This window comes from Patagioenas fasciata, chromosome Z (assembly GCF_037038585.1).
Source record: "Patagioenas fasciata isolate bPatFas1 chromosome Z, bPatFas1.hap1, whole genome shotgun sequence".
In the NCBI taxonomy this organism is placed as follows: Eukaryota; Metazoa; Chordata; class Aves; order Columbiformes; family Columbidae; genus Patagioenas; species Patagioenas fasciata.
Window position 1 is genome coordinate 15,502,251 of NC_092560.1, and position 7,750 is coordinate 15,510,000.

The window sequence follows — 7,750 nt, forward strand, 5'->3', positions numbered from 1 at the left end:
CCTTACTCTGCTTTTAGACTGTAGGAAACTTTCATGTCTGACTTCTGAATTAGGCCCATTCTTCTGCCATGCATTCAACTTGAACTGCAGGTTTATTCTGTATTAATACACTAGACTTAAGATTGGTTGCATTAAAGCTTCATACTGTGATGTGTTTTCACAAATTAACATGTATTCTTGTAAATTGTATCCTGTTTCTTGAATCACTCCCATTTCATACCTTCTAATGTCTTATTGTTCAAACAATCCAACCTGTCATTTGAATTGGACAGAATAATTTTGAAAAATCTTGAACTCTGACTAAAAGAATGAAGAAAAAATCAAGAATGTATATTCCATTTCCTGAGTCTTATATGCCAGTTAGCCATTGCAAACATTAGCCTTGCAAGTCGCACAACAATGTCTGAAAGTACTTAGTTTTACCAGGGAGCCTAAGTTAAAAAGAAAATAATTTGCCCTTCTTGAAATAAAATAAAAATAAATAAATAAATAAATAAATAATAATCCAAGAACAAAAGAATAAATACAGTTTAGTTTACACTTCTCTTATGATCCATGAATTTGTAGTAACAGATTTATTTATTTTTCGAATATTTGTCTCCATGTGTGCTGCACCTGATCTGACCTGACAGTGGGATCCACGATATGAAGAAAATAATTTACTCAAGAAACAAAGCTGTAAATAAGGTATTTTACTCTGATTAAACTGCATGTGGACAGAATCATCTGCCTATGGAAATCAAGTTGAACTGCAGTAATAAAATTCCTGTGGTGTGTTGAACTGCATTGCTGTATAAGTCAGTAAAACCGTATTATACTTCATATTATAGTTATACTTCTTATTTCAATTTTGAGGAGAGTGAATTGCAGTTGCCAATGAATTTCCTCACTTCACAAGAACTTTCTGAGCTGCAAGAAACTCATTTAAATTCAAGGCTGTGTTGTACAGCATGTTTCTTATCCACAAAGTAAAAGACCTTCGCTATTCTTCAGAGCTCACAAAACCAAGTGGATAAAGAATACAAGAAGGAAATACTTCATCTCTGTTTCGCAGATGAGAAACTGAACAGAGAGATTAAGCTTGCTCTGAGCACACCAGCCCCAAAAATGGAAGAAGAGGCCTTACGGATCAAGTCCTGTGATTGAACTACAAGGCATCCCTCTTCAAGTCTACCATGTAATGGTTATAGCAGTAAAAAGAAAAAGAACCCAAAAGTTCAAGAAATATGGCCCTAAGAAACTATCAACAAAGTCTTTTTATATATCCTGAATATATAATCAGACTTACAAATCTGTTTTTCATTTCAATTGTTTTATTTTAATCACTGAAATTTGTAAAGCCCATAGGCATGTGAGATGGATTTCCCTATAAACTGTCTTTGGGAAATTGTTATTCTCTGAACAAAAATCAATTATTTCATTTGTGGTTTACTTTGTTTCTGGATGATAACCCAGTCTGAAATCACAGATACCATTTTATCTGTAGAAGGTGTGATGCTCCACTCATGTTCTACCATTCCGGTGTTAGTTAAGGATAGGAATCATTCCCTACAATTATTTTCTGTTTACAACATGCTAGGTAAGAATGCCAAGAGTGGATTTTGACTTACTGTCATGGTCATCTGCTGCTGGAAATAGCATGGTTTTTACTAGGAAATAGAAGGTTCTCCAGTTGTAATCAGAAGTAGCTTATGTTGTATCCTCAGCAGTGCACATGTAAGCAGGATTCACTGTTTGCCACCACTCTCACTTTCATCATGGGGTTTTCTAAAGATGCCATTGCTACATTTCAGTGCACTTAAGGAGTTCTGAAGGCACATTATAAACATGTCTAGTAAACAGATAAGTGACAGGTCCCCAGATATATTTGCCATATTGTGCTCCTGGAAATTGTTCCTAAAGGAACTCCCTTCTTGTTCCAAGTCTGACTAAGCACATAACTAAATAAATGGCAGCTAAACAGCAGAATTATAGCTCTGTACCAATTTCAGCCAGGCTTCCTGCAGAACTTGCCAAACATTTCAATAGCACCTACTGTTATTTTGACACTGGACATATGAGGATGGCGCTAATGATGAGACATAATTTTGCACAAGGCCTCACAGTATAGATTAACACGTTTAAAACATAATGAGCTATTGTAAGAGACCTGGTTACAATACACTATTAAAAATAAAAGTTTCACAAGAGTCTGACTGCAAAAGTGATTGAAAATGACTGTCATTAACAGGTCTCTCTTACAAGACTAGTGGCATGCAATAATGCAGCTTGCCTGCAGTTCGCCTCTGCAATGCTTTCATGTTCCATTGCCCTGACAGCCACCCACTGCAAAGCACTTAACACATACAGAAGGCACCTCCACATTGCAAGATAAATATAGCAAAATGAAAATTATGGCCCAGAAAGTAGGAACTTTTGTCAAATATAGGGAACTGAGTGTCTAGGTTAGATTTTTTTGACATAGGTACATTTTTATTCAAAATTGCTTGCCTAAACAGGGCGTGATGCAGAGATGCTTCTCCTGATAGGAGGTCTTAACCATACCCTGGAACTTTTCCTTCATAGGAACTCACCTGTGAGCAACCTAGCACATAGCAGAGCATACACACCACACACACGAGCATTACTATGGGGAAATATGCTATTAAAAAAAACAAACAACAACGAACAACAACAACAGAACACAAAAACTAAACAAACCAACCAAACAACAAAAGAAACAAACAAAAAACCCCAGAATTTTAAAGACAACATAGTAATTCCTGCCCCCTGCCAGAACAACATATTTTTAGCAACTGAACATCTTCCATTCTTTTGCCACGATTTGTTCTATTTATTTAAGATTAAACACGCATTCTGTTATATGTAGCATCAAAATCTCATCAAAATCGGGGGGTGGGGAGAAGGGAAGTTGGAGAAGTGATGTATTTTAAAATGTTTATTTATTGAGGGGTTGGAATTTTATGGTGTGAATATGAGGTTTGTTGTAAATGGCACAATATTTGGCTTTGTTTCAAATAAATAAATAAATGCAGATTTAGTTAATTCAGAGCACTACACATCATTTGCTATTGAGTTTAGTTACACTAACAACGGCTCATGACACTGAAGTGAAGGATATGTCAAAATGTTCGATATAAAGCTCCTGGTTTGTAGTGTTTAGCACTCCACCAGGAAAAAATCACATTGTCATGAAATGCAGTGTACCCAGTGTTTTCCCTGGTACATTTCTATTGACATTTCATATTTAGCTGTAGGTTTCTGATATGTAAAATTTTAAATTAGAAAAGTCATAATGGTGAAACACATTTTTTGTCGTTTAAGACTAGCTTATAGTCTGAAAGACACTTATAGTGCTAGACACTATACAAACATGGAGGAAACAGATGGTTTTCAATTAACTTCTCAGATTCTTTCCCACTGGTAGTGCATTTTTTTATAATCAGCTTTTCTGTATTGGCCTGTTACCAGGACATCTATTCTCTTTCTTCTTCATGGCAGTCAACAGCATCCTAATCAGTGAGAAATATCTGGACCCCATTAGTTCCCTTGATTTATTAACTAAGGGCAGCAGCTGCTGAATAGAAAGCATAAAACCACACAACATGACATACTCTAAATTTATTGGTAAAGCTGCTATGGAATGAGATGAAAGCAAGAGACATTAATTTTTCTGAGGACGTAAGTACCTCAGAAACTAGTTTGCCCAAAGTATTTCAGCATGGCTTTTGAAAGTAGTTAGAACAGTTTGGGGCCACAGTATCAGTCTCTTTTCCTATTATCTGAGCCAAGGTCAGTATGCGAAGGAAATGAACACACTGTTCATCAAGAAGCTAAGGTTTTATGGTATTGAATCCCTCTTTCAACTCTGAGTAAACAGGAGTCCCTCAATGTCTTGAAAGATAAGTGTTTAGAGAGGACTGAGGCATGATTGTTTTATCCGTGCTACTGAATTAGGGATTTGTAAAGCAAGCTTTGATATGTGATTATAAAGGTCAATTTGTGGTTTTTTCTACATTTTTTGAAGCTCTTTGATGTCTCTAAGGGTGTGCAGTTTCCACATAGAAATGTTTTGAGAGTGAAATTTACTTCTGTATAAGCTACTTTCCTCATAAACTAAAGTTGGAAACTTTAACTTCAAATTTCTTGGCCTTTCAATAAAAATCAAGTTTGTTGCATTAATTTTCACTAGATTTATCATAGTTTTTTTTCTATATTTAGAAATAGACCTGAGATAGACTCTACAGTTTTAAACAATAGGAAAACAGTTGTCAGCCATTTTGTATCTGCACATTAAACCTTCGTAAAATGTTTTAGTACCTGAGCATTAATTTCTTGTGCATTTTCAGCTAAATTTCACTGAGGATTTTACAAAACTCCAATGTAACTCACATTCTAACCAATAGGACCTCATCATTTGATTCTGTCTTCAGCTCAATATTTCTAAAATAATGGGTGAATCTCATTTCAGCAATACCTAGTCTTCTCTTTTCCTCTCAGAGATTATCTCCACCTAATTATGAATTTAATCCCACTGCATTCCTCTTAGAAAAATATCTGCTTTAATTGCTCTGATAAATTAGGTGTTTTAAAGACAATTTTCAAGCATTTGTTACAACTATAAGTACTTTAAAGAGGAAATGTGAAACATTCAGGGAGATTAAAGGTTCTGCAACTAAATGTAAATATAAAAGAGTTCAGTTTAATGATTAGTAATTTATTTGCTTAAAGAAGATCAAGGTAATTTTTGTGTGATCTTATACGCAACCATGTGTTGTGGTTGCCTCTTTTCAAACAAGTTCAGTTCCCAGCTGCTCTGTAAGCTTTCAGTAGTATTTTGCAGCCTCCAGGAGAAAAACACAGCTTTTCAGCACTAAGGTCACAGCATAGCTTTTGAGCTGGGATGTCACAGGGGAAAACAGAGGTGAGATCATTGAAAGAACAGACTTATACCACCCACTGACGTAAAATTTAAAATGTAGTGGGTGTAGTGGGTAGATTGACTCTAGAACTTTTCACCTCTATTCTGTGACATTCACTGACTTCACGCTTACACAAGTCCCATCCAGTGCTTCACCTTCCCCTCCAGCTGCCACTGGTGCCCTGGCCTCAGTACTTGGTCTGACCACCCAACATTTTGGGGTAGCATGGGGTGATTTCTCTGTGGACTCATGTTTCTGCACTCTTCTGTTTATGAATGCTTCCAAAAAGACAGGCAGATACAGCTGAAGTCTCACTTATCTGAGTTTTCCTTTTGGGTAGTCTTCACTCCATGACAAAGGCCATAAACTCCTCTCAGTTTGGAAAATTCACATTTGCCATGCTGAGGAACTATCCTTGGCTAATGCACATTAGTAAAACAGACATAATTCATTACAAGAAGACTGTTTCCTTCCCACCCATCTGTGCATCTTTCCTATGCTGTTTCAGTTGCTAAAACCTTTACTTCACCAGGGCAATCTTCTAATCTTCATCTTGAGATACTCTTCCTTTAGGAATGCTAACAGAAGTATGATAATGAGACAGCAGCTTGTCACAATAAACAAGTACATTTCTCACTGCTAAACTGAATCTCTCACACTCTGCAATAAGTTGCATTTATGCATTAATTGTCATATGGGGAACCCCAGATTTGCTTTTCTTCAAAACCTACTGATTTCAAGTAACGGTCTTCTGAGTAGACTGGCAGTTCCACAAGGCTTCAAAATTATGAATATTTAAGCTCTTCCCATTCTTCAAGGAAAGTACCTGTTGAACCCTAACCAAGTGCAAAGGGAGAGGATTACCAGAATCGCTTTTTAAATGTTTCCACTGACCTTACTGGCGGGACCATTTCAGTGCTTTATTGAAACAGTGTGCATTTTTTTTCCTGTTACTGACAACACCATGAACCACAGGCTGTTATTCAGTTGTCATGAAGACACAGTGCTTTCCTGCAGCACTTTAATTAAATAGAGAGGCTGCCAGAAAGATACCAGCTTGTGTGCTGCATATCCATATGTGTTGGCATTTATATGGAGAAAACCAACTAGCTGGGCACAAAGCATTTTGCTGCATTCAGGTGTTCATGGCTTCGTATTTCTGTAGCATTGTTGTCCTTCCTCTGGGAAGTACTATGCCTCGTGTTTTCTCTTCTTTTTGTCTGAAAAGTATATGATGACATCAAAAACCTGATTTATTACCATTACTCCAGCACTAACTTACAATCCCAGATACGATGAACCCTAGTTTACACTAAGTCAATGGCAGCTATAAAGCCTTCCTTGAGTTTGAAATTTCATTGGACATATGTGATAGCCCTTGAGAGTTCTTTATGGTCACACTGTTGTGAAAAGTCTCCTATGTGTCACTGAGATACCAGTGTCTGCAAATCTGCTCCCAGCACACCCTATCAGAGAGAGAAATGCGTGCAAATGTTATTACATGCCTGGTTCACATATCAAAAATTAAATGAAACCTAGGTTCTATTTGACATAAGAGTGTGCACACATGCACAAAACCATCCGACATTTTGTACTAGGAACAGTTTAGTCTAAATTCTCAAGTGAGAGAAAAGGCAGAAAATATGTTGGAGCAGATAAGTGAAACAACTTTCCCGTGGTCAGTGATAAACATCATCTTCCCACCCTTCACATCACGTGAGTGAAGAATGATTTTCTATAAAGCTGCTTGCAGTGGCTTGCATCTGAATCCCAAGTGTCTCTGGAGATAAGGTCTCTAATAATCCTTCTTTTTTGATTTGGGGGACTCTGGAGTTTTTATTTATTTTAGAAATGTTAGTTGATGTGAAAGCCTTGGTGTCTCCTAACATTTCCAGTGTGTCAAATGTGAGCAAAGATAAATCTTTGTGTAATCATTGGTGACACTGTTCATTTGAAATGTAACTACATCCTGAATCTGAGTACTTCTGTCAGAACTAATATCCACCCTCACCACCGTAATTCATGCTAGAGTCTCATACGTTCATTTCATTGCTAACTCAGCCTTACACTCCACAGCCTTAGCTGAACAATTTTCTTCCATTCACATTTTTCACAATGCCTTTGCATCTTCTGTGTGATCCACCATAAAGACAAAAAAAAGGACTCTTCTTCCTGTAGGTGTGAAATGTGACTTCTCTGAGTCACCAGTGCTCCCATATGCTTCTTCCCTCTACGCCCCATCTGATGCCATTCTTCAGCTCTGTCAATATCCCAGTGCTTGACTTTACTGAATTGTTCAGCTTAAATACTGTTTTTTCCAGATACTTATTAATTTTCTTCTTGGTATTCAAGCCTTTCCCAGGTTTTGTTTCAAATACCTTCTTTAAAGGCAATTCTTTCTTTAGCCTGCATGATACAATCAGGGGCCCAAGGATGAAGAGGCAATGATCCTGCCCTGATTATCCCTTGATTTCTGATCCTGCCACCCTCAATTTCTTCATCATTTGAATGCTTCTGAGATTTTTTTTTAATAGCTTTCACATGCCTGCTCTAGTCTACTTCTTTCCAAATGCAAATATTTCCACAGGGAATTAAAAGAACTGGGTCAGTTCTTTACCCATGCTACACATTTGCTTTGCTATTCTCCTTTTGATTTTTCTCTGTTGTTCAACTGCCACGTTCTGAAGACTATTTGGGTACATTAGTCAACTATTATAAGGTTGTACAGCAGTAGCAAAGAAAGCTTAATTTGTCTCCAAAAAGAATGTAAATTTGTGCCACAGAAAATATCTATTATTTCTGTCTTTTTCTTACCATTCTTGAGTCCT